At 50.5% G+C, this 27,042-nt stretch overlaps 1 protein-coding gene and 1 long non-coding RNA gene across 6 annotated transcripts in view; one reads left to right on the forward strand and one right to left on the reverse strand.

The window, feature by feature from the left end:
* LOC129386879 (uncharacterized) overlaps positions 1-11,574 on the forward strand; it is a 243,197-nt gene extending 231,623 nt beyond the window's left edge. For 2 of the 3 annotated variants that reach the window (XR_011891046.1, XR_011891044.1), the window contains exon 5: positions 1,533-1,923. This is a non-coding gene — a long non-coding RNA (uncharacterized lncRNA). Of the gene's footprint in view, positions 1-1,532; positions 1,924-11,503 lie in introns of those variants that run through there. The other variant, XR_011891045.1, reaches the window with a different exon arrangement.
* Positions 1-27,042, reverse strand: part of LOC126539142 (uncharacterized) — a 232,823-nt gene that overhangs the window by 39,071 nt on the left and 166,710 nt on the right. For all 3 annotated transcript variants that reach the window (XM_072285451.1, XM_072285452.1, XM_050185881.3), the window contains one exon: positions 26,627-26,737. The gene's annotated coding sequence lies outside the window, so the exon portion shown is untranslated. The remainder of the gene's footprint in view (positions 1-26,626; positions 26,738-27,042) is intronic.

Consider the following 27,042-nt stretch of genomic DNA (forward strand, 5'->3'; position numbering starts at 1 on the left):
ATCTGTTGTGGTGCGCCTATACACGCATCGAGAGACGCAATGGGCCGGCAAAGGAAATCGCCGATGATGCCGAGATGGATGTAACCGTGACGGCGGCTAGGGCCAAGCGGCGGAAACGGCGCTAAGGCCCAGTGGTTTCGTTTTACTTGTTCGTAGGAGCTAAGGAGAGAGAGAGAGAGAGAGAGAGAGAGAGAGAGAGAGAGAGAGAGAGAGAGAGAGGTGCTCACGAAACAGCGGGCGAACGTGAAGATCGCTATGGCACACCAGTCAGCACGTTCTTCACAGAAGCGTGGCGGGCGAGAACGCACGCGCTCTCGTCGTCACAGTGCCGGCCAACCAAGAAACCCGAGACCGACCGAGCGAACTAAGTTAAGGGATCGCAGCTCACCACAGCTCGAACTCAACAGCCGCAACGAACAGCCAGATCGACGCTTATAATTTCTTCCCACACTTCATTTCCAAACAACCAAAACGGCGCGTCTTTCTCCACATGCACGCTTCCACCAACGGCACTTCTGAGAAGCTTCGCGCGTCACGGAGCAATCCATCCGACCAGGGATCGAGCGCACTGGCGGCTGGAGGCGCAAGCGAACGACGAAAGAAGGAATGCCCTCTGTACTTGGGGCAGCGTGCGCGGCCGCGAAACCATAACAAAGGCAGGCAGAGGAAGCAGAGATGACGCGAGGGCAGAGGAGCAAGAGCAAGCGGACGCTCTTCTGACGCGATAAACACCGGAGATCGCAGGGCTGGCAGTTTATTATGGTTAGGGGGCGCTCATCCACCAACTCTCACTTTTTTCTTTTCTTTTTTTAGCTTTCTTCAGGGCCACGCAAACACACGCACGCGCAACACAGCGCCTCGTTGCTTCGCTGCACCGCGGGCACAGGTCCCAGAAGCGAGGCACTACGGGGACGTCTTGGAATGGAAGCCTCGAGCGGGAGCGTTTGCCGGCCGGAATGCACGCGGCGCTGGAACCGCGCGTACGGGAGACTGTGGAAAACAACGAAGGGGAGAGGACCCCTCGCGGTTTGGAGTGCTGTGCCTCCTGCAGCCCCCGGCGGACTTTCGGCGTGCTTGCATGGGAAGAAGGCATCGAACGCCGCGCAAAAAAACAACGGCGGGAAGGGAGGAGGGGTTCCCATTTCTGTAAGACCGGCGGTCGACAGACATGTACGCTTCGCTCGCGGTCCGAGTCGGGAGGGTCTTGAACGGCCGCGGAGGAAGCGAACGTCATGGTTGAGAAGGAGCTTCACGAAAGCGGGAAGCTAAAGCAATATACAGTGTGGTGCGCGCCACTGTTCCTATGCCGCCAGGCCGGGAGTTCTTACGTGGGAGGCGACGGTAAGACAACATGTAAGGGGCCCCTGCTTTATGGAAAGGAAGTAAGCACAATAACAAAGGGTGGTTTGACCTAAGTTTGCGAGTGGGGGCAGCGCTAACGTAAACGGGGACGTTGCCTGGAAGCCTGGGAGGCTTGGTTAAACAAATTGAACCGCTTCTCTCTCTCTCTCCTTTTTTTCTCTCCCTGCTAGGTCTGACAAACTGCGCCGCAGTCGCGAACGTTCCCATCACCTTCTGCACCAACCACACGGCTATATGGATCCTTCCACGAATAGACGCGTGCGAAACGGTAAGCTTGAACAAACGGAGGCTACACAAGAAATTCCGTGAAACGATACGTTACGTTCAGTGGAAAGGCGAGCATTTCCTGAGAAACTAGGAAACTATATACGTTTTACAAGCCTCAACAGGCATGTTTATTTGGCTGTACCACCGTATAGAGGACAACGCTTACAAAAACAAAAGCGATATGGCCAGACTAAACCAAACGAAGCAATACAGACCACGGCGACGCAGTTTCAGATCTTTCAGAGCTGGTCACTTGAAAGCAGGCGCAAGAACACAGGAAACAAGCTACACCATCAGCGGTGATTACATTTAAAGAAAACGACGAAGAAAAAAGAAACGCTATTTCGAGGCGACCGACCTACTAGTGCCCTAAGACCAAAGAACGGGTTTCAAGTGTACTTTCACCGACACAGCGCCACACACTGACAACACGACGCACACAGTAAAAAAGCGCATCATTCGAGATCGGGGTTATGCACAACTTTTTAGTATTGGTAATTAACCTGCGAGCTGTCAGGCTGTTTCAGTCCTTACAGAAGGAAGTTTGGTTGAAAACACACACACACACACACACACACAATAATGCACCACCGCCTAGCGAGTGAACAAGATCGAATATCGCAAAACATGGGCCCCGCCTACAAGTCTACGAGACAGACGAATACTGACTTCAGGTCTTCGCTTGCTGTGCGTGTCGGTCAGCGCGACTGTCTTGCAGCATTTGCAGTTGCGCTCGGAAAGCATGCGGGATCGGGCACGCATGCGGGAGCAACATGTCCCGCGCACCGTGCGCAGTTTTCAGCTGGCTCACTTACGCGCGCGCAATCGTCACTTGAGCGACATGATCGCGCTGCCTGCAGCACAAGCAGTGCGAATATTCGCTACAACGCCGTCACCGCGCCGGAGGTCGAGAACCTGTAGGCCAGTGTTTACGAAGACGACGTGTGGACAGCTGCCGCTGGCGCCGGCGTCGCGGAGCCGGTCGCGGGACGCCATAAAGAACGGTGAACGCGCAGCTGGAGATCCAAGTGGAAAATACCGAAAAAGAGAAAGAGTGGAAGGGGGATAGTAGGAGGAGAGGCCGGGTTAGGGACCGCGGCCCAACAGAACTGTGAATGCTACAGACACTGCAAACACACGAATAGTTTCCTTCACGTCGACTTTTGATTTGCGTTACTTCGATAACCAACGACAGTAGTACGTGCGCTATCAAAAAAATTTCACCTCGTTTCAAGATTTTATCCCTCGTGTGACACACACACACACACACACACACACACACACACACACACACACACACAGCATCACTGCAGTATTCAGCCCTGTGTTTCCGTGTTCCATCTGCTCACGCCACAACCACAATCGGGGCAGACTATAGAAGCTGCATGCAGCCGTACGGCCCAGTGGACCAGTGGACCGGCGGCATCTGAGCGCGTACAGGGCTACTTTCGTTACGCGAATGGGCGAATACCTTTCAATGACCCGCTGTCAACAATCTGTTGAGTTTAGAATTCACTTAGCAAGCCTACTGAGTGACAGTGCGAGCCGTTGTAAACGCGGCGCCATGAGCGCATGCACATTACAGAATGTTGCAGTGTGACTCTCGACTGGTCCACCCTTCCGTCATTTACGAAATACCGCTTCTGCCAAAACGTAACTCGAGCCTAGCAACTATTCCTTTTTTTTTTCTTTCCAAGAAAGTAAATACTCCCGTTTTTATCAGTCACGGTCTCTTTCAGGAGGCCTACAACGTGTCGACAATCCCTGTCAGCAGAAAGATTCGGCTTCCTTCTTCTGGGAAGCTCTACCAAAGAGTCCAATCCTTAGAAAAGAACATGTAACACAACACACCCTCGAGGTTTTAGCGGGTCAAGAAGAAAAAAAAAACGACGTCTGGTTACTTAGAAAGCGAAGTACGGATGAATTTATCACCAACGCGCGAGCACGCTTTATCCGTGAAACGCTGGCGCAAGCTCACTGACATATAAGCACAGTCGGCACCCCGACCCTGTCAGTCACCATACCCTTATCTATCAAATGGACATGACGGACGCTGTCTACCGTTATCTCGCGCCTCACTTCCAAATCGGGGCGGGCGGGCTCGGGGAATTCTAGTCACGTAGAAGATCTCGGAAACCTTAGCATGAATCTCGCTAAGATGCTTCGAGCGTGGCACGTGAAAACAGCGGCGCTTTCTCGTTCCTCTATGGGCGCGGTCTGGTTCTCGTCATCGCGCGCAACCACAGATATCAGTAGGTGGCCCTGAACGGAAAGGGCCATCGCCGCGCCACTGGGCTGCGCGCTGCGCGGTTCAGCTGCGGCGTCGGCGAGAGCGCGCGGCGTCGGATGCGACGCAACGTAACGCCGCGGCATTCCAGTTTCGAGAGCGAGCCCCGGAGTCGCAGCCAAATGCAGCTCGGGTATCGGTTCCAGCGACCGCGGCGCCGCCACCCCGTCCGGAGGGGCAGCTCGAAGGCACGCGCAACGCAACGTCCAACGTACTACAGTTGCGTGCAATATGACCGGCATGCAACACCGGTGCCCGTGGTCGAATGGGCTCCAAGACTGTACGGCTGCGCAGACACAGGGTAAGTTCCACACCTAGACACACCTTCAATTAGTGGTATTTATTAAACCGCTATTTCGCATGTCAGAGCCGCCGCGCAGCCCTGGAGCCCATTCGACCACGAACAAGGGTGTTGCAAGTCATATTGCACGCGACTGCACGTACTGCGCACAAGTGGCGTACAGTAAGCGCTGTCCCCGGCTTGAACGCTACAGAACTCAGAGCGCCTCCGGTACACCATGGTTGCGAAACCCTCGGCCCATCCCGGAGATTCTGAATCGGGGAATCCCCCCCCCCCCTCCCACCTCCACCGTCAGAAGTTGGGCCTATATCGCGCGTACATGGCGTGATGCTACCAGGCGAAAACTGCGTCCGCTCACTTTCCCCCGCCAACTTTCAAGAATGCTAGAAGCGTCTATAGGGTTGCTTCAAACCGTGCTGTCCCGGGCATGGTGGTCCCGACGATCTTTACGCCTGCCGTCACTTCAGCCTGCGGTCCAACATTTGAATACCGTGAGGCACACCCTGACACCGAACCACCTGCTTCGGGCATAGCCTAACACAGGCTAACCGGGAAAAAAGTGGGAATAAAGGAAACCAAGGGGGCTCAGTCCCCCTCCGCCCCCGACCCCGAAACCCGCAAAAGGAAAAAGCTTCGCTGAAGAATGTCTGAAGCATAGCATACTGGGACTGAGGAAGCCACTGACCGAGTATCTTGTCTTTTATTGTATCCACGACCCTGCAGGATCCTTTCTCTCTATTTTCTTTTAAGTGCAACTGCAGCTGTTTCAATAGCGCCTCTCTAAACGCACAAGGAGTGCTCGCGACAGGCGAAGCTTTGAGATTACGAAGCTGCGCACTAGTATTGGCGCGAGGGTCAGCGATCCTGCCGAGGTTTTGAGCGACAGGTCGTACGGAAAGTTTAACCAGCGGTACGTATAACCGAATACAGTGTCGGAATGAAGACGACTTCGGCCAGCGCGTTCGTCAGCCCCTGTCCGTACGCCTCGCCCGGTCGACAAGACGAGAAGGAAACGCCAAACTCGACCCTGAACGCGCGCGCTCTCCGTCGCGTCTCCTGCACGTTCTCGGTAGCGCGCGCGCAACCACTCTTCCTCCCGTTTCGACTCCCGTTCCGCGGCCCCGCTACCATCGCCGCCGTGTGGAGGCGCCCCCGCCGACGTCCTATCGCACGTACGAGCCTCTTGGCCACATTTGCGAGGCGCGCCAGCTTCAAGTGGCCGCGAATGGACGGCGCGACAAGAAAGGGCCAATCGGGGTTGGTTTCGCCGGAAAGGCTCGCCGCCACGCGACACTTGTCTCGCTGATAGAAGAGCAAAGAGGAACAGCACCGCTATACCAGGAGAAGAGGAACACGCTAAGCACGCGTGCTAAGTGCCCGATTCAGCTGTGTACTCTGCATCTTCGAGGAAACGAACGGGAAGTAACGACGCCACGCAGACGGCAAGCCGAAGACGTCGAAAGCGCACAGTTATGTGTCCGACGAAAACCCGGCTGGGAAATGCGCTGTGCAGGAGCCACACGAGATACGACGCGGTGTTACACAGGCGCGAAGACCGCGTATAACCTGTTTAGCTCAAGCAGGCAGCAAGCAGTCTTGTTGGGTGCCGCCCTTGCTACGACTGGTTGCATATACGACAGATAGCATGCGCAAGCGTATACCGTATATCTGTCCGGTTTAAATGTCACCGCCAGTACGGAGGGCGCGTCTTCTATAGACATAGGTAGCTGAAGCTCGCGTCTGCAGCATCTGGACGACACGACAATCGATCAATTCGAATCTGTACAATTAGAGCTAACGGCGCACACTAGCAAAAGTGATTGCTCAGGTTCGCAACAAGCCAAGAACACGACATATCGTGTGCATCACGAGACGAGTTACCAATATACGTGATTGCGGCAACTTTGACACGAAAGCCTCGCTGCGGCGCTACCAAGACTTTATTTCTTATTAGACTTGCTTCGTGTACACAAAATTGACATCTTTTTTTCTTCAGTTACAGTGGAGGCAATTCAAGCCTATACTGCGTTAATTTAAAATTATGCAACTTATAAAGACATCGCCCAAACTGGCTCCCGCTACATCTCCCTCGCATAACACTTCCAAACTAAGTCTTAACGGCCACGTCAGTTAGGCAATAATTTGTCTCAATGACCATTACCGCCTCAGCGCGGCTTCAACTGTGCGAATTGCTGCTTCCGTCAATTCCTACACCACATTCCTCATCACAAAAAACAAGGAGGAGTGAGAAAGAAAACAAGGAGGCGACAATTACCAGATGAACCAAGACAGCGGCGTGCTGTGCTATAGAAGCTGCCACGGTGTAGTGACCTCCGGCAACAAGCTCGGGCGTCGTTATCACACGACAACAACATGCGGAGGGGTAACTACAACTCCCGACTTTCAAGCAACGTACAAACAAGCGAAAAAGAAAATAAAAGAAAAACACAGAGGGAGTCAACGAAACTGAAGATAGACAGCTATAGCTACATGGCGCCGCCGTAAACCGAGCTTAGATGTTATGACATGCACTCTCCAGCGACGCTGGCGACAGAGGAACGCGCTCTCGCACTCATGAGTCCTGGCGCGCGCAAAACAAGACGACGGGCAAGCAAGCGGCAGACAAGAAAGTGTTGCCGAGTTCAACGACCCGTGCGTCTGTGCCGTCATCTCGCTTGCAAGTAGCAGCAGCGTCTCCCCTGCGCCCTCCCTGCGCCTGCACAACGGGTCGCACGGAAGTAGTAGTCGTCACCGCCCCGTGCTGCCGGCGCCTCGATAATCGCATTCGCCAAGGTTGCCAGACCCCCCGAAAGGCGCCCCAGAGAGAGAGAGAGAGAGAGCTAGTTCAGCGAGCTGCTGAACGTACACGGTCGCCTTAGTGTAAGTCGCCTCGTGTAATAGCGTCTTCAGTAAGTTTACAATGCCTGCTAAAACGCTCCGAAACGCACACGACAGTCAGTCAGTGGTCCACTGGGGTGGAGCCACGTTCTGGGACATTCTAACCCTATTGGCTCTTATAACCACACGCACGGTGGTTGCTTTGATCGAGTGGCCGTAATCGTATACTTGATATGCAGCGACATCTATGCTCTGACGCAATATCTGCAAGCCGAAGTGTTTTGCAGTATATCCTTCAGTCTTTTCCAAGTCCCCTACGCACGTTAGATATACTTCAAACTGAACTCCGCCTAAAGCTAACAGTCTTCGTGACACTGCAACCATCCTATAGGTTAGGGAACGTGCAGCAGAGTCCTCCAGAAACCAACTTGGCACACGACGTTACAATGACTGTTTAGCAACGCGCCCGTTCTTCGAATATATTGCTGGGAATACGAGAACGTGGGCCCGTGTTTCCGGTGTCTCACAAAACCGCAGTGGTCGCTGTTACAAGTTTATTACGCAAGGTATAGCAACTTATAACCGTTTCAGCTTCGACTGCTGCCAATATCCAGAAGTCATTTCGTTTGGAACGTGTACGCATTAATCTACGATAGTTCGATCGCTGGACTTCTGAAACCGCAGGCACGAAGATTCGGCAAGTGCGTGCATGCAGCCCATCATTTCCATAGCAGCTATGAGCTGAACGATCGCAGCGCCCCATGAGATTCCCCTCATAGTTATTTTTCGTAGAAAGCTCTCGCGCTCAGGACGACTCGTACCTTTGGCCACAGTGCACGGAGTACAGAAGGCCACGGCACACCGTATACGACAACGCTTCTCTTCTGTCTCGATCCCCTCACAACCGTCTTCGCAGGGTCGGGCGAGCCAGCGAGCGGCGCCAAGTCCAGCAGCTTACACCGAGTATAGATGCCTGTCCGCGTCGCTGAACGTCGCGCGATGATCTCTTTTCGGCAGCGGATTACGACCGACGGCGGGGATTCGGGACAGCATAATAATAAACACGGCTTGAACTGTCGCTGCTACCGCTGTTATCCCCAGCATAAAAGCCGGAACCGGCTCTCGCTTTTAGCCGGGGCGAAGACTTCGGGGGGAAGCGGAGTTCGGCAGGGGCCTTATCTCTATCGAGATGGCGGAAAGGCGGAAAAAAGGGAAATAAACAAAACACGACGGATGCAATTTAAAAAAGAAAGGAAGAAGGGGCGGAGGGCTGCCGAACTCGATCTGTTCGAAGCCGTGGCGGACTGCAGGACCTATAGCGTTGCAGAAAGGCAGAACACGGGGAGAAAAAGGCAGCGAGAGATAGAAATAAACAATATTACAAATGGAATGATGATGACAGGAGAGCTTGAAATTTATTTTCACTTTAGGCAAGGCGAGTACGGTAGAAGAAATTCGATGCTAGGCACGCGGACAGAGTTTGTAAAGGTCAAGACACAACGATACAAATGCGAAATAAAGCTAGACGGTAGAAACAAAATCGAACAAGGCGAAATACGCGTTGTATACACACATATATGACCATACCGAAGAACAGAATGAACACACGAAGAAAGAGCGCAACACGCTATCGCATTGGGAGTTCAAATCACGCCCGGACTTTTTTTGAGCCGAGGGGAGGGCGGATGTTTTAAAGCGAACGAATCCGGCATAAACTGGAAACCGCTCCCCGACGCTGAGCGCCCGTGGCTTGTATGCGGATGGCGCTGCCTTGAAATGGAAAAGAAAGCTTTCCGCCGAGAGAGCCACAGACGGTCTTGGGCCGGCCTGTATGTATAAGCAATGACACTGGGAGCGACGCACTTACGTCCGCGAATTTATTTTCGTGGTGGGTAATATAGACCGCGCAAGAAATGGAAGGCAGGAGGAAATGTTGCGTCTGATGCGTGCGCTCCCGCGATATTAAAAAGAAGCTCGCAGTCCCGAATCCGCGCTGCTGCAAACTCAAGCGGATTACCCCAAGACAGAAAGGTTAGGCCATGCGATGAGAAAAGAAATTTGCGGGCGCAGTATGGATTAGAGCTACCGTGGTAGCTGAAGTGGTGGTGATGGAGGCGGCCGTTCGGCAATCAGTGAAAGCAGTGGACACAGATCGCCACACACACACACACACACACACACACACACACACACACACACACACACACACACACACACACACACACACACACACACACACACACACACACACACACACACACACACACACAAAGAAAAAAAAAGCAGCCGCTGTCAGTGACACCCCTAAAGGCAACGCGCGGTCGTTAACGTGAGAGCTATAGGGAAGGAACGGTCAATAATAACGAGGCGACCAGTTGCCGAACTTAGCTCGACGATATAGGCGACCGCGACAGCAGTTCCCCGCGGCCGAAGGAACGGTATGCACTGACGGGTTTGCGGCGCGTTCCGAGACATAAATGGGAGCACCCCTCGAGGCGTTGTCGCCGAGGAACGAGGGAGGACATTCGTTTCTAACACGCCAAGGTTGTAAATCCTGCGCTCTCTTTTTCGCGCGCTCCGAGGCGGTGACGCGGAGTCGGCCATCTATTTTCCAGCCCGAGCCAAACCCAGTCGCCAGCAACCGCTGGTCCGTATAGAGCAATAAAAAGGGTGCCGCCACACTTCGTCACCTTTTTTTTCTGAAAGTCGCACGCTGTAGCGGAGGCCGGCCAAGAGAGCGAGAAAAGAAAGAAAGAACTGAGACCAACGACTCGAACGAAGCAAACGAAAGAGGAGTGAAAAAAGAATCGGTGCCCTGAAGACAGGAAGCTGAAACCGTCTCCTTCAACCTTCCTTTCCCCCCCCCCCCCTTTTTTTTTATCATCCTCGACATCAGCGAAGCCTGGCATAGCACCTTTACGTTCCCTACTTCGTCTTTCACGCATGTTGAAAATAAATCGCACTCCAGAAAATGAAATGCACCCACGTTTCTTTCACAAGAGCTCTTCCTATTTCCTTTGCTGCGACAACACGTGGAAGATAACAGCGCGGGGGAGGTGTAGAAGACCGCGAGCCGTGGTTCTAAATCATGAATTATTTACGAATGTGCAATCTCGAGCTGCGTCGGTAAAGAAACTCGCTCGAGTTAACATTCGGTTGACTTTGTACGAACACCTCGACGACCGCCAACAGGGAGGAGACCCCACCCACGAAGGGGACGTACGCGTCTTGACATGCGTGTCAAATATAAAATGGAAGTAGCGTAGCAGTGGACAGCATAGCACGGAATCTGGCGTAGTCGTTTCATGTCCCTGATTTTGTATAGTAAAGCTAACACGCCGGTGACTCAGTGACAGCACCCAGCGACAGCAGTTCCAGTGTTACTGTGCATGCTCTATCATAAGAAGCCAACAAAGACACCAAGGACAACACAGGGGAAATTATTTGAACTCAGTAATTGAAATAAAGAAATTGTATCTATGTATATACTGTTACGGGGAGGAAAATGCGCAGTATATTTACAAGTTATATACAGAAGGACGCTTCGAATGTCACTCAAGATGGCTACCGAACCACACGAAAATCACCGAGCGTCGTCGTGTTCTTTTTCTTCAACTTCATCGCTGACAGCGCCTCGTAGCACGACCCCTGGGGGCGAAGGCGCCGTCCCGGTGCTTGGTGGGTCCAAGTGATATGGCTTTATTCTTGTGACGTGAACGATGTCAGAGGCAGACAGCGCCATGGTGACATCGAGAGGTTCGATTTCATATGTCACGTCGGCTACTTTGCGCAAGACACGATACAGGCCAGAGTATGGCGAAACCAACTCATCACACAGACCAACACGTCGTGGTGGTGTCCAGGGGAGGACCATGTCACCAGGGTTAAAATGGGTATCGAGGTGGCGGGCGTCATAGACACGTCGTTGCTTTTTCCTGCGAAGCGTTCAGGCGCCAGAGGGCAATTTCGCGCGCATCAGCAGCTCTAGAGATGACATCCCGGGCATCGTTCCCCACCTGCGGCAAATTGTCTTTTCATCCACTTTCAATTTCATTAATTTATAATTTCCTTATTTCAATTAGTAAGCACAAGTAATTTCCCCTGTGTTGTCCTTGGTGTCTTTGTTTGTTGGCTTCTTATGATATGATTAATAAAGATAGGGCCCCTCGGTTAACGCCCTTTTCTCTCGTTGTGCAGACTCTAGTCATTCTTACATATTCTAGTATCCATTGTTAAAAATTTAGGCAAAGTCATTGGCTACAACCGCAATTTACTAAGATGTCAACAAGAACGCCAGGACACGTGTACCACGCAAACTTCGGATAAGCGGGAACGACCAAGTATAAGACAGGCACACGCTAAGGAACTGGGCTGCCGGGTGACCTTAGATTCTAATCAAGCAAAATTGACCCGATTCAGACCTGCGATTCTAAACTTTCGTTCAACAGAGCCTCATCATCTAGGAGTCGAACCTTCGACCCTGCTGTGCTCAGAAGGATGTCCTGCTAGTTGAGCCACTTACAGCCGAGTTACAGATTTGTAAACTTCGTAGTTTCGTTTTCTGAAAATTTGCGATTCTTGCCAATTTTTAATGAAAAGAAATTGACCACCTAAATAAAAAAAAATCGAAACCAACAGTCGCTGGATTTCAAAGTTTTTCTTTTAACTGCAGCAAATCTCGTCAAATTTGGTGCAGTGGCTGCCGAGAAAAACGAATTCTCCTTTTACGTGTATCTAGACAGGAGACCACCTGAGCTAAAGCTTCCCCTTAAGGAATACACTCCTATCGAACGACAACATGCGCGGCTTCCTGAACTTCACAATGCCAGGCCGTTCCAGCCCCTTCCACACGTCCGACACTCTAAAACTTGTTGAAGGCTTAAACTTGTTGCCGGAACGCCCACTTCTCGGTGACGGCACTGTAAACCCGAAAGGTGCAAATTTTCCATAAGCACTTCTTGCATACGACCTACAGGATGTCATAACGAACTCTCCTCAATAAGAACCGCCAAACCCAACTCACGGGCAGGCTGTTCCTTTATTTCCTACCCGGTGTAACAGCCACTGGTAAAAGTAGCTGAGACAACTAGGACAGAAAGCGATAAGACGGATAACTTAACGCTCCTGGTTCATCTCTCATGTAACCATGGCGAGATAGTCAAGTTCCTAAGAAACCACTATCGCCAGACCACTCCTACTCTGAAACGGCCCGGCGAAACTAAACAAGTGAAAAAAATTTCTCAGAATATGCAGATATACTGCTGCATGCATGAGCGTCACTTGGTAAAGTAAAGTGGGGGCACTCGGCAGTCCAAAATTTCGCGGGAAAACTGATGCTACGCAAGTCCCCCGAATAAAAAAGATGTACAAAAGTGACGTTATCGGGGAGAAAGTAGCGAATCTCTCGAGTCCAGGGGATTGTTTCCAGGCGCAATTTTGAAAACGACGAAAGGTAAGAAACGGCGAACGAAGGACGCGCGCATTACCATAGGAATAAAAGTCACAGTGGGGAAAAAAACAATGCAGAAAGAAACAACCACATGGTTTGACAGACAGCTGTTTGTTCGATCGTCGGTATATGAAAGAGCCGACTTGCCCTCAATAGTAAATAACGGCAGACTTGTTTTGTTTTCTTCTATTGCCTTTAAAACGAGTCTCAGCAACGCATCTTAAAAACTTGCGCAAGACCTCCAGTTTTACGATGCCCTGTCATTTCTTAATTTAACTATACCATATGGGTGAAAAAAAAGAAAGAAGGCTTGCTCTTGCTCATATGCCGTCCTTAACTTTCGCCCATATGTCATTGTTCTCTATAGGTTAGGTTGAGATTACCGTTAAGAGTAAGCATGCTTTGGGCAAACTCCAATTTCCTTATTTTTTATTAACTACACCATAAGGGTGAAAGAAAAGGAAAAAGCCTTGCTCATGTGCCGTCCTTAACTTTCCCGCATATGTCGTTGTTCCCTATAGGTTAGGTTGAGATTACGGTTAAGAATAAGCATCAGCTTTGGGCAAACTCCAATTTTCCCATTTTTTTAAGCACACGCGAAACGCAGAAACGTTGGCGTTAATCGATCGCTACAGTGACTTAAACATGTTGGACTTTAAACAGTCGCTGCCCGTGCAGATTCTCAAAAGCTTCAAAGCTAATTCTCTTTTGTCCTTAGCAGAACAGAAATGAACCGTTACAGAACCGAAGTCAAATTAGATATCGCTACTTTATAAAGCATTCTAACACCGACAGCTGAGTGTGCCTTGGTTTGCTGATGATCTCGTTTCATTCCAAAATAATGAACAGAGCCTACTACTTTCGTACTTGGTCCTTCACAGAAATAATTAGGATACGCTGAAATGCCACGAAATCTGCGGCGCCACACTGTTGTCACTGGTGCTGCCGTTTGGGCTTGAAACCAGACAAAGTGACATTTACCTTCCATTATTGCTCAGTCTTCTAGTCTTCTTCCACGTCGGTCATTGTTCTGACAGAGTACCCTGCCAGTCTAACATATAGTATATCGATCGTTCTCACTTAATGCCTTTCTAATGGCGATTAACCTAACTTCATGAAACTCGAGCACGCGCACGCTATTCGGTGTACTTCTGCACCGATGCAGACGTATGCCATTTCCCCTAAGCAGACGTTAGAAAAATACTAAACAAAAAATGCGGCAGGCAGACCGAGCTGAAGGACCTCTTCGAGCAGCAATGACAACAGGAAACGGGACAAATGGGGCGGGCAAGGGGAGGGGGCATGGGGAGAAGTACGGGCGAAAACTTCGGGAAATGCGGAGATTAGAGAATGCGCAGGGAACATGGAGGCAGGGAGAAGAAGTGAACCATTCTGCAGTTGAAGAGGAAGAAGAAGACCAGGAACAGCGTTCGATTTGACTTTACGAACAGACAAAGCAAGCAGACGACACGTGTGAAGGACAAAAAAGAAGAAGAAGGTCATGCACGCAAGACGGAGATACAAGAAATGAAATAAATGGGACTCAAAAGGTCAGAAGGCACTCGGAAATAAAATAAACGAGAGCAAGCGTTGGTGCTGCTTTACCTCGCATTTTTTCAAGAACGAAAAACGAAAAGGTGGCGGTGACGGGTGCCATTGTCGCCCTTATTCATTCTGTACAATAGTAGTAGAGCGAAGGCAGGAAAAACATCTGAGTTTAATTATACTTAAACACGAAGATATACTTAACCAAAGCCTTTCCATTTTCGTTTGCCAAATCCATAGACCCTAGAGCAATTCTCTTTGTACCAACATTCATTCATTCATTCATTTTTACAAACTATAATAGACAAGTAAGACAAACGAAGGCGCAGAAGACGGGGACAGTGCGTGTTCTCGTCCGCTTTAAGAACCACACTGTTTTCTTAAAGTTTGAAACGTAAGCACAAGCAATAACCTAAAATACCTCCAAAGCAGTTTCATTCTTCATAATAACCATTGCTGCCGGCACGGTGCCTTAAGCAGTTCTCAAAGAGCAATTTAAGTTCCCCAGATGATACACCGGCAAGGGAGGTAGGCGGCCTGTGTGTTTCTCAATGGACAGACAATACGGCACGTGCCTGCGTATGCCACGGACAAAGCGTGGGGCAAATGAATCGGTACACGCGCGCTCTCTGAACGGGCCGACTCGGGACGCTTTTACGCCGGTGCAAGGTTTTGTACAAAACATAAAGTGGGATATTAAGATCTCGCCGCCCTGGAGACGGGAAGAAGGGAGAATAGGGAAAATGTGGCGCCTAAAGTCACTATACGGGGAAATGACTCCGAGACAATGGGGAGCAGCGAAATCGCGAAAGGGGAAAATTGGGGAAATTGGGAGGGCGGTACGCGGCGCTCACCGGGAGTTAAGAGCGTGAGAGGCCGTAGTGGAGAAAAATGAAATCGGGAAGTATAAGAAATGGGGAAGTAGGCAACACAGCCTCCCCCCCCCGCACTTCCCCCCAGCTGAAGAATCGGGAAATTGGGTGAGGGGGACTACGACAGTCGACGACGTATATACGGCAAATGCATACGGTCGGATGGAAGCGGCGAACAAAAGAACGCCGTTCCGAACCTACCGGAGCACTCGGCAAAAAAACCGAGAAAGTAACAAGCGAAAAAAGTTCGCTTAGCAACGGAGTCGGGAGCCGAAATGAAATCGGCTTTGGCGGGGGAGGCACGGCGTTTCTCTAAATTAGTCGTCGCTGTAGCAGAGTCCGTTCCGCGCAGATGTACACGCGAGAAGCCAGGAGCAGAAAAGATGGACCTCGAACTCCGGTTTCAATGCAATCGAGGTTGTTTTCGTCCAGCGAACGCGCCGATCCAATTGCTTTCGCTTCTTCCTTTTTTAACCGTGCTAAATAGGCACAGCCTGCACAAACGGAGGGCTAAAGGCGCAGCTTCGCAGCGATGGGCACGTATACACTGCACGGATGGCTTATGAGCGAAAAACCATTGCCGTCCACTCGCGCGGCCCGGAAAAGGGGGCACAGTACTTTTTTAGGGATTAGGGAGTGCAGCTCGGCCGCCAGTGTTGCGGAACTTGTTTTGAGCAGCGAGCCGAGCTTTAGACGACAACGGCTAACTGGGGTTATTAGCGCGCTGGGGTTGTGCGCATTTCTTCCGGCAATACAGGGTGTCCAGTCAGTGACAAAAGCAAAACGCGACCAGGATAAAAGGAGACCAAAAGCGCTGTTTACGAGACGGCCCAGCGTAAAGCGAGAGACGCAGTTCAGGCGTTGTTACAGACTGCGGCTGCTGGAACGCCTGACTAAATAACTGCGCGCGCTAGTATGTTAAGAGGAAGCTTTAGCTCGAGTGCTCCTATCTAAATACATGTAAAAAGAGAATTCGTTTTTCTCGGCAACCACTGCACCAAATGTGACGAGGTTTGTTGCATTTAAAAGAAAAACTTAAAATCTAGTGACTGTTGGTTTCGAATTTTTGAGTTAGGTCGTGAATTTTTTATTAAAAATTGCCAAAAATCGAAAATTTTCAAGAAACGAAACTATCAAGTTTACAACTCTGTAACTCAACCACTAAACATGATAATACAATTTCGTGAATTGCATCTAATAGTACATCTAAAGCGGGCAAAATTGATTGTTACACATGAATATACGAAAAATTTAATCATAGGGAAATACAACTTTTGCAAAACCGTTGTAACCGACGTAACAAATTCACGTAAGATGTAAAATGACATATTGAATTTGTCCGCTTTGAATGATCTAATGGATACCGTTTACAGAACCGCGATATCAGTTCTTCATGCAGAGCTATGAATTTGTAAACTTCGTGCTTCCATTTTTTTCAAACGGTCAAATATTTGAAAATCGATTTAAGAAAATTCAAGCCCTAAATCGAAATTCCGCTTCCAACAGTCACTAGAATTTAACTTTCTCTTTCAAATGCAACAAATTTCATCAAAATCGGTCAAGGGGTTATCTCATAAAAACGTTTTTGCGTTTTACATGTATTTGAATAGGCCGCGTCGGAGTTGGGCCCGAGCTAAAGCTTCCTCTTAAAAGCTAATCGTCGTGGATTCGTTTAGTAGGACTGGCTCGCTGCGCGAGTTACGTCACCCAGCAACCATTTGCGTTTAATTTATGACCGATAAGCCAATGGAACAAGCTACCATCCGATGTCGCAACGATTCTCTCAAACGATGTATTTTCAAACTCTATACGCCCACTGAAGTAAGATAGTGTTTTTGTGTGTATGTGCGAGTATGAAAACGTTCCGGGTATATGTTTTGTTTTGCCTGCTTTATTTATTGGTTCTTTGTTCGAGTCGACGTGCGGATGAAGCAAGAGCAGAAACATGAATGAAGGTCAGCGACAGGGAAGGAAAGAAAGAAAGAAAGGAAGAAAGAAAGAAAGAAAAAGAAAGGGAAGCATACGAAATGCTACCGCATCATAAGCTTGACGCTGAGGTGGAAACTCATATTGTGTGAAGGAAAGAAAAAAAAATATTTTTTTGTGGCTACGTTTTGAACAAGGCCGGCCCTTTCGTAAGCAAAATGAGCGTTCTAGTGTAACTGTAATACAGCACTCAGGAGCGCGATCGAAATAAACCATGACGTAATTGCAAAACTTACGTACACAAACTATAGTCATCGACCTTCGGAGCATCTATGGAGAGGCAGAGCTTTTTTTTTTCTCTCCCTCTCTCTTTCTGTCAACTCTAACCTCTCGGTCGAACTCGCCATGTGCATCGTGACGAGCGTCATGCGTATCGCCGCGCATCGATACGTCCACGCAAAAAAACACTTCATCCACGCCGGCACCGACTCCCAAGAGGCCGCCGCCAAATCGAGAAATACATCACGCAATCTCGGTGCAAGTAAGCCCTTGCTAACACCTACGCACGACGCAGGTGTTAACAGAGAGGAGCCAGTGCGCACGCCGCATGACGAACGGGCGTCCGACTTGACTCCGGCGTGCGCTCTAAGAAAGCGCTGACGCCGAAGTAGTGAAAGAACACCCCCGCGTATATGCGGCCGCGGCAGTTTTGAGAGCGGTGACGAACTTCCGACGGGGGCAACGAACGATTCTACAACACGGACGCTTGCAAAAGCGAGGTCAGTCAACCAAAAGCGATGACGTAGTCCCGCGTTGTTTAACGACAGCCGCACGCGTGCGAGCGAGAGCGCGCGCGCATAGAAACACACACACACACACACACACACACACACACACATGCGCGCGCGCGCGCGCACGCACGCACGCACACACTGAAGTCACTTCGGAGGCATCCGCAACTCGCGCCCTGGAGCGCGTGTGCATACATCTGCGCGCTTCGACACCTCGCCGTCCCACGCGAGCAAGGCATGACGAGACGGATCGCAGCGGGAGATGCGTCGCCCCCTCAAATCTCGAACACGCGGCTTTGCCTGTTTTGTATTCACGGCGTTATTCGATCGACACTGCGGGGGACGCGCGCTGCGAGAATTGGAAGGGGTCGAAGTAATGAATGTTGGATGCAGGTTGGTCCAGAGCAGGCATAGCGAAGGCGGGGGCTTATCCAAGTTATGTGCGCAGCTGGCAAGCCGAAGCAATAAGTCACCTGCTGCTGTGCGCGTTAGAAATGCAACGGCGAACGAAGGCGAAAGCTGAACACTGGACATGGAGAAAACGTAGCCAGACAGAGTCATTCGTCAACACCGTATGCAGTTATTGGCATGGCTACTGTAGGTGTGATTTCTTATTTATTTTTTTCTCTCTCGTTTTGGGCGAGGCGATTCGGAAGAAGCGAACATCAGATAAATGGGGGGTATTTTTCCGAAATACACGTCGCCCGAAGAAACACTGCCCGTTTTCAATCTTTACGCTTTCCGTCGTTCAACGGATCAGTGAGATATGCGGCGGACGAGGCTTTTGCAAACAGCGAAAGAGCACATATTTGGCGATGGTTAGCACGTATTATAGTTAAATGGGGTAACAACGCAGGTGACGTGACAAACAGCGCTTCGTCCGTTCTTTCCGTTTGTCCTGTCCCATGAGCTGTTACTCAATCTGTGCAAACGGGACGACGACCATACAAAAGCATCACTGAGATAGACAGGTGCTGTCTAAAAGAAAAAAGTAACAATAACAAATTTTAGAAAAAGACAGTGGAAAGTTTTCTTTCGTACCATGCACCTATGAAACCACACATGATACCATGCATGAAACAGTCCCTCTCTCTCTCCCCTCTTCCTCTCTGAGCGGAGCGCTAATGACACCCATCTTAAGCAAGGTAAAATAAGCGGCGCGCCTGTTTACACTGGCGGCGCTTCCACAACGCGACACTGCGGCAGCCACACGGAAGAAACACAAGGCGTAGCAATAAGCACCACCAAGGTCTACGCAGACACCCGCAAGTGGCCGCCGCGACACGTGTGACAGCAGGCGACGCTTCTTTCTTTTCCGCCCCGCCCGGCGCTGGCTGCCTGCTTATTTAGGCGGCCATGCACTATGCATGCGCTTCGCCTCGGCTCACGCGTCTTCGCGCAACGCGGCGCGCATGCAAAATGGACGGAGCGCCGGCGCGCTCTGCGCGCAGTTCGCACGAACGCACAGACGAACGTAGGCGCGCGCGCAACTCGGGCGTCGCGTCGCACGAAACGCGGGCAAGCATCCAAGACATCCCGCGAGAGGGAGAAGCAATGCCGAGGCGGGGACCCCGCCGACACGCGATGCACGCATGGCCGGCGGAGCCGACAAGCGCGAGTTTTCGAAGGTCGCCGCTCGTCGCAGTCGCACGAAGAGAGCAGGGAGCGCTAACGCGGTTCAGCGCCTGTGGCTTCTCGGTGCCTGCCTAACTCAATGACGTCGACGACGTCCGGCATTGTCTCGGCTTCCGCACGGAGACAGTGACTGAGCGAACGCGGCCAGTATAGCTGTTCCCGCGGCTCAAGTGGCTTTCGCCGTACGAATGAAGGGACTGTCGCTGGAAGCATTGCTGTTACGTGCTAGAATGTTACGACAACCGGCAGCCCCGATGGCCGAACACGCCACCTTATATAGACTACTCTGGTTTTGATTTACGAGTGCCGCCATGGACTAACAACGTTCGCTCACTGTCAAGTGCGCGGTGTGGCAGGCTATATCTTGATCGCTATTTAGGGCCGAACGCTTCCGTGGCGAGCGCGTTTATGTTTGTGCAGTGGCCGTCAGAAGTTGCCTCGTGCACGTGTAAGGATCCCGTGTTCGATGGCCCAACGAGCCATGGCACGACGGTGTGGACCACCTCGACATTAGTCCGCAAGCACTGCGACATGCAAAGCGAAACATATTCTGATCATCACACTTATTGGCGGAACTAAGAAAGAAGCTTTTGACACATCACCCCTTATCCTCCTCTATTTAAGGACAATGCACAATACATAAACGCCTACCACGTCATGTTATAGCTGAACATGATCTCTCCGTATCATTTGATATCTGTGGTATGCACATAAACAAGTATGTTACGTTTTATGTGCAGAATGTGGTGCTATATTTGAGTCTGCCCTAGTTTTCATTATCAAAACCAGGCAGTGCGAAACGGCGCTTCTAATTTCCTGCAGGCAACCGACATTCCGACTCTGTTCGCGTCGTGTCGCATCTCTCTTAAGTCAGTCGGCTTGCTGAGGCACGCATGAAGAAAGAACACGATGGAACCGCCGACATGCAGATCATAAACTAACGAAACCACGACGGCATGTCTGCGTGTCCCTCTCACCGACATTCGAAGGCGCCGAAACCTTACTCACATGCTGACACCTCGGTGGTCTAAGTTACCTTACGAAAGAGTCCGCATGACGACATGGCGTTGGAAAGGCGCGGATTGTCCGCGTAGCAGAGACGTCGATGTCGTCTCTGAGTGTCGTAACGTCCTATGTACCCGGTTATCATCGCGTATGAACCGCAGACAGCTGGCTAAAACTGTGGGCGCCTCCTACAAACTGTGGCTGAATATTGCATTACCGCCTGCTTGCGAAAGACCACTTGGCTTGCCGAAGGGCGCCTCCGACCGATTCGCCTTTTCTGCTACTATTTGAACGACCCATAGGCGACTACGCGCTGCATGTCATCCTTGTCACTACAGCTGTCATGTCAGTACATAATGGCACGACGTCCGCTCGAGGCACTCCAGGCAGGCAGTTCACGGGATTACGGACAGCTACACTTGAAGTCCAGGCGCAAAGAGGAAATGTGTGAAACAAAAAGGTACGTTACATACATACGTCCAAACAGGCGCACCACTCGTCCACTCCTTACCTCTTACAGTTAATCAACTCCCACCAAATCACCAGCCTCTGATTGGTAAGTATTCTAACACGTGACTGTTCTTCGTCGGTAGGTGCCAACAAAACAACAGGTGTGGTAGCCGCTACACACACAAGCGCGTGGTATGACTGCTGTAAACTTTGGCACTCCGAGTAGAGGAAATCGTTTTGATGCCACGGTGACGTATATTACTAGGGCTCTTTATTATCCCACCCCCCCCCCCCTTTTTTTTTTTTTTGCTACTGCAGCGAAGTGAATAAAATTATCCGCAAAGCGTGAACCTGCCTGCTCACTGGCCAAGGTTAAACTACAGGCTACATCCCCGAAGCCACTCGTATTCCAGAACCGATAGGACGACGGATACGTAGGACTAAACACACCCATTCGCTCCATATTCACCCACCAGAACAGGCGTGGCGTCAGATCGAGCACAGAAATAAGGCCACACTTAGAGCGAGTCCGAGTTGCTGCTGTCAATTCCCGCCCTTCGTATGTATATCCACGTGGAGAGGCAACATGAGAGCGACCCTTAGGCTACAAGATCCAGTGACAAGAGGCACACGCAGGACCCACCAATTACGCTTCATATTTCACGACGAAGGAAATCGGACGGTACGATAAATGAGAGGTATAGGTATGCGCACATTGACAGCAAAAAGACCTCGTCAAAGCGAGCAGATATGCCGCGGTCGTTCCTTTTTTTTTTTTTTTTTTATTAGAGTTGAACCTTGGATTTAATGAGGTCGACGAGACACGCGAATTATTTCGTTAAATTGTGAACTACGTGAAGACGAAAGAACTCATGCGAATAACACATTTATTCAAGAGCGGAATTTTTGTTTCGTTGTAGGACTACGAAACTGAGGACTAAGTCTGGCGCCCTCTGGTAAATCGATGTTGAGCTTGCTATGCAGAAACCACCGCAACGGGTAGTTAGTTTCGTACGCACATTTCCTCCCGAAACTTCGTTAAAACGGGTAAGACGGCAACTTCGTTACTTCGAGGTTTGCAACTAGCTACACTCCGTTCCATACGTAGCACTCAACGCTGTGGAGGCTGGAGAGACTTCTTGCAGTGGCTTCGTTCGCACCCGGATATAGTTTTTTTTTTTTTTTTTTTTTTGAGTGCAATTGTGGGTAAATGTTGGTTACATAGGCTCAGTATTGAACGAAAGAAGTTTTTAATCCTTAGAAACAAACACACCGCGGTATACAGCTGCTAATGCGTTGTTCTATATGATTTTTAGCTTTCTTGTTCTTTTCGGCTTTTGTTTTTTCCCGTCGTGAGGAGGCTCACGTGCATGCTCGCGCGAGCGAACACTTGGCGCGCAGCGAAGCATGGGCGGAACGCGCGGAGTGATAACTTTTCTTGACTGAACTTCTTGCCTAGCTTCCACAGCGTTGACTGCTATGTATGGAACGGAGTATAGTGTCTATGAATATGTGTTGGGGGACCGAAAGTATCGTAAAATCTGGTTTCGTTAAAGCGTCTCTTGATTGCCCTGTTATCTAGAAGATTTACTTATCGAGTACGTGCATTGCATTCTTTTCCTAAGATGCACTGCAGCAGGCGGGATACGTGAAGTAGCAACAATACGATTTTAGCCTCTTAATGCGTTAGAAAGACGTACTACGATAAAATACAAACACCGTCTTGTGCAAGATATTTCCAGTAACGTGGTACGCACAAAGAATTACGAGAAACGTCACCGCTCAAGCGAATTTCACATATTTTCAAAGTGTGGTCAGTTCTTGACGATGACGACGATGCGCTTTGTTGCGCAATTGGACCAGATGTGGCCAAAGAGCACCACACAAATATTGAAGAGTTGTGTATGTACCGACGAATGACGAAGGGTAAATGTAACATGGCTGTATAGAGGCCTAAATTTAGTCGACATATTAGTGCATAAAATATAAATGTATTAGGAGTGTGACAATGACTAGTGAGATGTGATGTGAATATAGATGATAAATGAAGTCAAAACAAATTAGATTATTATTATTATTATTATTATTATTATTATTATTATTATTATTATTATTATTATTATTATTATTATTAAATAGCACCACTCCTTCGCCAGGACACTCAGAAGGAAGTGCCTAAAACACATGGTATACAAAAGACCTCTGCGGCAGCCTATAGGATAAGAGGCTGTGCTACGGGTCGCTTGGTTTCTCGACAGTCAATGTGGCGGTGCTATTTGATGACGGAATCAATACGTAAGCGAAAGGATAGGAAAGGAATGAAACGGCTCGAAGAAGAAAGGAACGCGCGGGGCGAAACGACTCCAGGTGAAAACAACCAGACATACGCACCACCGTGCGACCCGATACCCTATTAGCCGGGCCACGCACTTTCAGGCGCCGTGAGGCCCAAACGTATACATTCCCACACCGCCGGCGTCATTAGCGAGAGACTGCCGATCGATAATTGCCCCCCCTCCCGTCGGCGGGCCCCGCAATGCCTAACGCGCCCCCGCGGTTTCTCTTTTGTCGCGTCGATCGTCCTCCACGGTGGCCACTCCACCCGGAGCTCTATAATGGTGCCGGCTGCAGCAAACCCATGGGAAACCCAGTTTCAAAAGCGAAACGCTCGACTGGAATGGAGCTCCGACGCATGGCGGCTGTCGCGTCACCTGTGAGCGCAAAACTGAAGTAGATTCTAGCTCGTTATACCGGTAAGTCGCGAGCAACGTCGAAAGGTTGAAACGTAGTTTCACCGACAGACCGCGTTTCGTGCACGGGCGTCGACAGAACAGCGGCCATCGAAACGTTCTGAAAAACAGTTAATCACTACATAAGGAAGAATGCAAGCAGAAATGAAACATATAGGGGTTTTCGCACGCCTGACGGCACGCTACACTAGTGCGACATGAACTGGAAGAAGACACCGTTGCGTCACCTGTAGGTCGGCTTTATGTTCACTATCAAAGCCACGCTGCGAGAGGAAAGGGGAAAAAAAAAGAAACGCGCTTCACACTCACCTCCTATCAAAATGCACGGGACTTCGTCCTTCTCGCGTTACGTGACGGCTAAAGGCGTGCAGGGTTTCGGGAGTATAGGAAACACGCCATCGTGCGCGGCGATATTTGCTGGCTCTCGAGCTGCAAGTTCCTACCGAAGCTGTGTCAATGCACCGAACAGGTGTGCAGCAATGGAGCCGCCGCCGCCATCACCAACCACCAGTCGCCTGCTCCACGGCATTCCGCACTTGCCCGAAAAAATAATTCACGTGATTTATTTATTACACTCAACGTGTTCCCCACGGCAGTGTACCGCACTGTAAATCGACAGGATGCTCGTCGCTCTAGCGAGACGTCGCGCTGAACGTTGCTGCGTCACGCAAAAGCGAAAGTGATCGATCGACAGTATACGGCTCCGGGGGCTTTCTGTTATCTAAGGGAGCCGTTGGGGAGAGCCGTAGCGACAGACTTGGCCCTGCATTCCAACCCGTCGCGATTTCGTCCCGTTTACCTTCGAAGCCAAATACCGCGTATGGCATCAGAGGCAGCGAGACGTCGCTCGGGAAAGCTTCACGTCGTCGAACGTCGAAGACTACGCGCGCGCTGTAAACGGCGCGCAAGAACGATTGCGAGAGGCCAGTGCAAACTCCCCGAGCCGAGCCATCAGCCTTCCACGGCGCGAAGGCAGCAGCAGGAGAAGCGGGATGGGACGCAAATCGAAGGCGACTGCAAGACGGCTGGCACGCTCGAAGTGGTGGGAGGCATGAACTGCAGTTCGGTGCAGCGCAGGTGAGAGAAGGCGGAACCGCGACACCAACTAACTGTTTTACGTACACTCTCAGTCCTGTTTAAAGTAAGTTTCATTAAGCGGGGCGTTTTTTTTTCTTTTTTTTTGCATATATGCGCCACTTAGTTGACAGAGCCTACGTGGAACGATATCGAGATGGCAAAAAGTTATTTCGAAGGAAAACCCGACGCCGCCCAGCAAGTGGAACTTGGCGTCGTTGCCGCCCATTATCGTGTGCCAAGGGTTGTGCGCAAGCTATAGCTAATACACGTTGTAGCTGCTAATAGCATTTAGACACAGCAGTCCGCCTTCCAGTAAGACGAGCAAAAGAGGCGGCGAAAACTTCCTTCCAAAGCTTCCTCGCTTCTGAAGCGACACAGGGTGGGCCACTCCAACGAACAGTGGTAATGCTATATCGGAAGGGGTTCACCACCTCACCATCGTCAGACCGCTGCATGCTTAAATATAGAATACTTCGAATGCGAGTTGTACGCGGCCTTTTGCGGGTAAGAACACACTGTTTGGCGCACGAAATGTGGGACTGATAAAGAAATGAAAGAAACGAAGGGTCGCTCGGTGGCTTCGCTGGCACTGCCCTCAACTAGTGAGCAGCAGCAGCAGCCAGGAGGAACGCAGTGGAAGAACAAGATGGCGTTTCGTCACTCAGGTGCTGAGTGCACGCAAGCGCAGACACGGAGATGTGCAGACAGACCGAGAGTCTCCAGCAGGCACACTCTAGAATCACGACGTGCGAAACGGGTTGGCAAACACTCTAGCCGAACCGCGCGTATAGGCGCGCTCGCTCTTTGAAACGACGATCCAGCGTGCGGCTGCAAAGCGCAAAGAAAAACAGGGGACGAGGCGCTTCCTTTCCTCTCTCCTCCGGCGGGCCGATGACAGCTGTCAGTTAGCCCAGCCTCAACACGCAGCGGCAACGTGACGTCAGCGGCGGGTTCGTTCCCATACGTGCCCGCGCCTCGTCACCGCCGTTCGCAGCCCCAAGTACGGGGCGTGCCCACCGTCTCGACTCCTCGACGAAGAACGGCTCGAGCTACGTTTACATGGACCCCACAAAGGCGGGTCGGCCTGTCCGACCGAAAGTCGTCGGGTTCGTATAAACGGTAGCGGTTCGTGCCGAGCGAGCGTCGAGGCAAGTCTGGCCAACCGGGAATGGTTGGCCTCCAGAAATGGTTGACCACAAATAGCTGCAAGCTTCTCTCGTAGTTCTTCTTGCTGAAGCTGGGAACGCCGTAACGCTCGCCTATACTAATCACATATTAGACTGGTAGTTTCAAAGCGCTCTGACGGTAGTGTGAATCAATTTATGATGGAAAGGAGTTCGCTACAGCGTTATCCCGCCCTTAAAACGGCAGGAACGTGCTTATTGTCCCGTGAGGCGTACAGTTGCCTCGTTAAAAGACCCTTGAGGCTTTGCACGAATGCTCGGGAAGGACCAGTGGAATGTGCGGAAAGCCGTTCCCTTCTGACCCGTTCGTGTAACTGTTGGTAACGGTAACACTGAACGCTTCTGACTGCGCGCATATGAGATGTGCTCATGTAGCATTGGCCACCTCCTCAACCTCATTTCATATGTGGAAAGCACAGGCTCACACCACGCACATGCAGCGTACGGCACAACTTTGAACATTTGGCTCGTCTCTCTCTCTCTCTCTCTCTCTAGGATCTTGTCGACTATAGTAAGGCCTAGTGGAGAAACAATAAATATCCATTTCTTTATTTCCTTCATTCCGTACTTTGCTGCGTATAGGTGGAATGCATCTCGAAGCATAGGCTCCGAGAGTGGAAATCGCACTGCCTACGCGTGCACCGCGCGATCTCGGAAGCTACACTCGGAGGATGTCAACTATGCAGTCAAACCTGCTAGACTCAAGCAGACGACACCCAGGTGACCGCCAGTGCGATTTATCCGGATAAAGAATTCTGCGAAGTGTTTCACTCGAGTCGAACTCTCCACGCATTGAAAGAAGTGCCCATGACCTTCGATGGCAGAAAAAGAAAATTTAAAGAAGAAGTAACAGAGGCATGCGCAAGAAGGCGAAAAACAAGACTTACGTTTCGAGCGAGTGTCGTGGCGGCGTCCATTTGGATACGCGGAAAGTAGCAGCAGCAACAGCGGCGAGAGAAATTGCGGTGCGCAGGTGGTGGTCGCTCGCTTATCAGCGCCTGCGAAGAGAAAGGCGCCGCCGTGAGAATATGCACATTGGGTTAAAAAAAAAGGGGGGGGGGGGGGGACATCACAAAGAAGAAATAAACAAATAAAAAAAAGAACTCGCTGTTGAATGTGCGTCTGCACGGTTTAGGATGTAGAAACACAGGAGTGAGTCGTTAGAACTTGCTAGTACAGTACGAGTTAGAAAAACGAAGAAAAAACAACAGAAACGCACTGGCGAAAGAAAGAAAGAAATAAATAAATAAAGAGAAGATCACGCGGCAAGTAGGAGGCATTTATTTGTACTATTTAAAAATCA

This window comes from Dermacentor andersoni, chromosome 11 (assembly GCF_023375885.2).
Source record: "Dermacentor andersoni chromosome 11, qqDerAnde1_hic_scaffold, whole genome shotgun sequence".
Classification (NCBI taxonomy): domain Eukaryota; kingdom Metazoa; phylum Arthropoda; class Arachnida; order Ixodida; family Ixodidae; genus Dermacentor; species Dermacentor andersoni.